We start from the raw sequence: 6911 nt of genomic DNA, 5'->3' as shown, positions 1-6911 counted from the left end.
CAGCGTCTGCCGTATGCCGTGAGGCCGGCATATGTCAAGCAGCCTCCAGCTGTAATTCCGAGAAGGATCACTTTCATATGCTTTCCCCATGGCCCTGGACAGTTGAGCTCAGATCCACTTGATTTTCCTGGAGCCACAGGTTGGACGCAGCAGGAAGAAGGAGCGGAGAGGTGACAGGGAGAAGGGCAGGCGATTCTTTTTCTGCCCTTTTTCCCCCCATTGACTAACAGCATTGTGCTGGTATATCATAGGGGCCCAACGGATGCTTATATGATGAGGAAGATAAATTAAATTTGGTCAATAGTTCTCATAGCCCTTTTAGTCCAATTTTAACTCCCTAACAAAATAATTTTAAGCTACCTGTCCCCTTGAATCGTAAGCATTTAATTCTTAACTCTTCTCTCCATTGTGAGACTTGGTTATAAAATATTTAATATTATGAATAATTAGCAGATTTATCATTTATCTCAATAGGAATTTTCAGTTCTACTGATTGTAACTACTCTCTGGGATTGAATATTCCAATTAATTTCTTCCCTATGTATAGGTTTTTCCTTTTTTTCCTTTTTTTTTTTACTAAATACTTTAGGCATTTAGTAAAACTTTTAGGGCAAAAATCACCTATGAATATGGGCTTTTTGTATTTTCCTCAGATTTTAAAATATGTTAGAGAAAAATAGTTTTAAATAAAAACATTGCTGTAGTAGTTTCCTCACTGGAAGGTAAATTATTTTTTTAAAGGATAGCTAAAGATAGTATGTAATTAAATGCTAAACACTGGCTTCAACTATACACAAGAATTCAGTGAGAACTGGATTATAATGGTTAAGAAAGTCTCCAGAGTCAGGAACCTAACTAGCTGTGACTTTGGGTCACTCACTCAGCCCTTTCCATTAGTAAAATAGAGGCAATGATGACATTACCTCATTGGTTGTTTTGAAAATTAGGTATAAATCAATATATAAAACACATAGAACATTGGCAATCATCAAAGTTTAGCTGTTAACATCTCTGCTATTTTAAGGAATAAGAGCGTCAGAACGCTAAAGGGAAAGGTCTAACTGGAATTGTAGTGAAAAGCTGATTCAAGAAATGTCCCTCGGGGGACTTCCCTGGTGGACCAGTGGGTAAGACTCTGCGTTCCCAATGCAGGGGGCCCAGGTTCGATCCCTGGTCGGGGAGCTAGATCCGACATGCATGCTGCAACTAAGAGTTCACATGCCTCAACTAAGAGCTTGCATGCCGCAACTAAAGATCCTGCAGGTAGCAACTAAGACCTGGCAAAGCCAAATAAATAAGTATAAAAAAAGAAAAAGAAGTGCCTTTTTTTTAAAGTAAGAAATGTGCCTCAAACACATCTCAGTGAATCAGGAAACTGGCATTCTGTTTGTTTATTTAGCCAGACTTCAAGTGTGGCTGATTGTGTTAATTGTCCATATAGGCCTCTCTTGTGTTTTGTTAATATTTTGCAGTTTTTACCATTCGCTTTTCTTGTGCCCCTCCTTATGAGCAATACTTTTAATCTAATATACACCTTTTGGTTTGTATTTGTTCCTTTAAAATATGTATCTTTATATTAACACATTTTTAATTTATATAAATGTTATTGGTTATATCTCACTGTTTCTTACTTTTTAAACCAGCGAGTTCTTTTTATGATTCAACCTTACAATGTGTACATCTTGTCCCACGACCTGTAATTGAAAGCCTGACTTTTTCTTTAGCAGATCTTTTAAAAACAGCTAGGGTGTTGTATAACAATGTTCTTTTCGTGTTCGTGTTGGAATATCATGTTCCTGGCTAGAAACCACATCCATATTTTCCATATTCATAATTTTGGATAAGATGCCTTCTTTTTCTACTAAAAGGATGCCATTCCTAATTGAGGGATCAAAAAAAAATTTAAGAAACTCTAAAGAAAAAAATGTTTGGTGCTATTGTTTGACTACCATAGCTAAAGTACTGAAGAAGTGTAATACAAACCTACTTTTCTTGAATAAAACCAAATAAAATGTGTTTGTTATTCTATGCTTGGTGCCAGTGTACAGTAATGGAAATTCCAGAAACCACTGTGAATTTCATTTATTGAATCTGAAGAAATAAACTGCACTGGTGGTAATACAGCCAACCTTTCTTCACTCTATCTGCTAAGTTAGGGAAGCAGAAATAAAGTGATTGCAGTTGTGCTGTGAAAACCTCAAACAAATGCCTTTTGTTCTTTGTCCAGTTTTTTTATAAAGATACCTTCTCGTAGTCTGAAGGAAAACTTATTAACTAATTAACTATTTTTGCATTAAAAAATGTCATCAAGGGGCTTCCCTGGTGGCGCAGTGCTTGGGAGTCCGCCTGCCGATTCAGGGGACGCGGGTTCATGCCCCGGTCCGGGAAGATCCCACATGCCGTGGAGCGGCTGGGCCCGTGGGCCATGGCAGCTGAGCCTGCGCTTCCGGAGCCTGTGCTCCACAACGGGAGAGGCCACAACAGTGAAAGGCACGCGTACTGCTAAAAAAAAAAAAAAAAAAAAAAAATGTCATCACTAATTTTGTACCTCTCAGGACCATACTATTTTTCACAATTTTGTATACAGTGTAATTTCATGTTTTTCCTGGTGAAAATGCAAACAAAGTAGTATTTAAATGAACAAAAGAGAAAACAGGAAGAAGAAGCTGTGTGATTCAAGGTCAATAATAGAAAGAATCTTCATTTATTGAAATTTTATTACCAATTATCTATCAGTGTTCAGTGCTTCAGAAAGTTCAAGGAGCATAAAGATTTTGAAATGGTCAGTGTCTTTGGTCACTTACTTGGCTTGTAATTAATTTAGAATTTGATGGCAGTAACTGATGGCCTTAACACGAGCTGTTTTTTGTGTGTAAAGAAAAACAATGTGAAAGATATAAATAGAAAGTTAATATTGGGGAAAGTTTTTGATTATGTGGCTGCTGGATCAAGTTTTTAAGCCAAGAAATGTCACAATATTTCAGATTTAGATCATATCAAATCAAGTTTACCATCATTTACCTTGCTAAATGCTATAAAAGGTACAAACAATATAAAAGAGATAGTTTACCCCACAGTTCCTAAGAACTGAGATGTCAAACTACTTCCTCATCCATTTGCCAGTTATTCAGTCTCCCAAAGACTAATTTGTTATAACAAACCCACTCAAAGTCTCTGTGCCATAATTTGTGTTTAAGGCTATTATGAAATAATCATATGCAATAAGTACAAAATGTGTGCTAGGGTATTAGAGGAGCCTGGAATAAATCATTTCTGAGACAGTTCTTATGTTTTATAACAGAAATGTCACACAATCAGAACTTTTCCGCAAATCCAATTCAAATAGCTGTGTTTCCTCATATTTGGCTTTTCTACTATGAAGATTCTAGGGAATGCTATCTACCATATCATTTTAACTGTGTCTATTGATTCTGAAGACCTTATTTCTAGAATCCTTAATATTTCAGTCTCTCTGTGCTTGTGAGAGAGAGTGTATGTGTGAGATTGCTGTTAGTAAAGATGGATTTACCTTATTAAACCAGTAAGGAAAAACCAATATCAAATTAAAATTTTATAAAAACTTACACTTTCTAATTCTGCCTGGGGAAACATGATCAGCTGGGCCACCTGAGCTATCACAGTGTCAAATGACTGTCTGAAGCCCTTTGGACTTGTCTTTGCACTGTCTGCACACTTAAATCAGACTTAACACCTCAGCAAGAGGACCGATAGACATTGGATTTTCAAAATATCCTTTTCCTTCCCTCCTCAAACTACAAAATAGTTTCTCCACATTTACCTGAAAGTTCGTAGTGAGCTTAAGCATTTTGTTCATAAAGAGATCTGTATCCAATAAAATAAATTTTAAAAAAAGTAAAAATTTACACATTATAAACCAACCATACTTTAATAAAAATTTTTTTTAATAAAAATAAAATTTTTTGGGCCTCCCTGGTGGCGCAGTGGTTGAGAGTCCGCCTGCCGATGCAGGGGATACGGGTTCGTGCCCCGGTCTGGGAGGATCCCATATGCCGCGGAGCGGCTGGGCCCGTGAGCCATGGCCGCTGAGCCTGCGCGTCCGGAGCCTGTGCCCCGCAACGGGAGAGGCCACAGCAGTGAGAGGCCCGCGTACCGCAAAAAAAAAAAAAATAAAAAAAAAAAAAAAAAATAAAATTTTTTAAAAAGAGATCTGTACCCAAAATAAAACGATTGTTATTATTCTCACATTTGTATATTTTCCATTATAATCAAAGTTATTCTTCCATCTGCTTGGAATTTAGCTAAAGAGAATTGTTAGAGAAAAAGAAAAATCCAAGGGGAAAATTGAACAAGCATACACATTTTATAGAAAAGAATTCTTGTGGGCTTCCCTGGTGGTGCAGTGGTTGAGAGTCCGCCTGCTGATGCAGGGGACACGGGTTCGTGCCCCGGTCCAGGAAGATCCCACATCCCACATGCCGCGGAGCAGCTAGGCCCGTGAGCCATGGCCGCTGAGCCTGTGCGTCCGGAGCCTGTGCTCCGCAACGGGAGAGGCCACAACAGTGAGAGGCCCACGTACCGGGAAAAAAAAAAAAAAAATTCTTGTAAAGCAAAGTTATTGGAATCTAAAGTGACTTGGCTGGGAGTACTTGCTAGTAAGCATTTTTCCCCTCAGGTAGAATATTGCAGATTGTATCTGAAATATTATAAATCTAAAAAGAACTGGCCCCATAATCCACTATACATTCACAAATTTCTCCCAAGCCAAACATATTCATTTCAAATAACGTTTTCAGCCAAAGGACAATAAATATTTTCACTGTTAAATTCATTTTCAATTGCTCAAAAAGCCTCCAAGCTGTTGGCTTCATAAGTTGACAACTCACTCCCTATAATCATTTCTAGGATTTTATCTCAAATTCATAAACTTTATGCAAGAATATATGATTTTTTTGGCTTTTTAAGTCCTTTAATGCCCACCTAATTGCATTGCTTTTAATTTATTCAATCTATGAATATTAGGGAAAGTACCTCAAAGTAATTTTAAATACACATCTTACCCTTCTCTAAATTCTTAGAAAAACAATGATCTAAATTCAGATTTTCAAAATAATGCCTTCCAGGGGTGGAGACACGGATGTAGAGAACAAATGTATGGACACCAAGGAGGGAAAGCGGGGGGTGGTGGGGTGGGTGTGTGGTGGTGGTGGGATGAACTGGGAGATTGGGATTGACATATATACACTGATATGTATAGAACAGATAACTGATAAGAACCTGCTGTATAACAAATAAATAAAATTCAAAAAAAATCATGCCTTCTATAAATTATCCAAAAAGATAAAAAGAAGCACATTTTTAAATGAAGATTCCTTCTAGAAACTTTCAGTATTCTTTCCATACCCTTACCTAAGGGATTCTTAAAATTTAGAATCATCCAGGGAACTTGTCCAATTTTCACGTTCCAAAGCTTTAGTATCAGAGACTCTGACTTAGTAAATTTGAGATGGAGCCCAGGAATCTGTACTTTTATCATGACTTCATGGTGACACTGATTCAGATTGTTCAAACAAAACACTCTGAAAATTTTTGCTGTCTATTTTTTATTAAATTGTGATTACTGATCTCAACCATTTTCTTTTTCCTTGTGTTTCCTGGAAGACCAGTGCCTACAGCAGAAGTTTTCAAAGCTGGGGAATTTTCTTTAGCTATATTATAATCGGTTATTAAAGAGTTACTTAAGCTTGAGGTAGAGAGAACAGCATAGAATTTCACTCTGGCACCTCTGAAATATAGCCTTGTTCTTTAAAATTTAGAACTTTCCATAGCTTATGAGAAGGGAGAGAAAAATAGAGAAACCTTGAATGCACACTCTGCCAGTTGGCCATTATGCCAATGTGGGGACTGTAATGAAAAATCTGCATGGTTTTCTTTCCATTTTCACCAGATGGAATCTATCATAACAATCCATTTTAAAAGCCGCTCAGGCTGGGAGGGGTGTGCTGTAGACAAACTGTCAGCTCCAGCACTGACAGGATCCCTATTTCTAGGCACTGAATCTATCTCTTGGGAAGCTTATAAACATCTTTGCAAAAGATATTAATTAGTCTTTAGCATTAATTCATTTTGCTGGCTTCTTTGTTATCATGAGCTTATTCCCTGGCTGTAGAGAAAGGAAACTTTCCTCTTTTCCCACTGGTCCAGCACAAGAGATGCTTTGGTGCATTTAGCAGACATCAGTTACAGGTGGGAAGCCACCTTGTGTCTGTCCCCCAAGCCAAGAACACTTTTGGGTGAAAGTGTTACCTTAGTAATCATTTGAATAAATGGAGATAAACACCTCTTCCATAGAACTCATCTTCCAGACAGGTGGAGAAGAGGTGTGTAAACAAGCTTAACACAAGGTATAAAAGGGTTTGTGGCATGAGACAGTGGGGACTGTCATAGAGCTCACCTGAAGAAAAGAAAAAGAATTAGAGGTGTGGGGAGAGGGACAGACAGGCAGGAAGTTCAGGGAAAGAGACTGTGACTTGATTTCATGATGGGAGGCAATAATGACTTTACAGAAAAAGTGGCATTTAAATCCTCCCTAAAGTGTTTGGACATGGAGGTGGGAAAGTAGGATGTATTAAGAGTATTGAGTGGTCAGACTAGGTCTTTAAAGGAGTGTTAGAATTATTGCTGATGAAACCTTCCCAGATACTACATTCAGTCGATCAGTATTTAGCCAGGGATGTTCTCTAGGGCATGAAATATGGGTTGGAGGGAGCTATAGAGAATGAGAACAGTTTTCATTGAGCACCTGAGAACTTCTCTTTCTCCTTTAACATTTAGAGCACATGATGATAAGGACTCAAACTTCTTAGCCGTGGTCGGTTTTTTCATGAGATTATGCTCAAAGTTCATCCTTGTCAATAATGTTGATTTTTATT

This window comes from Mesoplodon bidens (genome assembly GCF_964165515.1).
Source record: "Mesoplodon bidens genome assembly, chromosome: 11".
In the NCBI taxonomy this organism is placed as follows: Eukaryota; Metazoa; Chordata; class Mammalia; order Artiodactyla; family Ziphiidae; genus Mesoplodon; species Mesoplodon bidens.
This window is presented reverse-complemented; position numbering follows the sequence as displayed.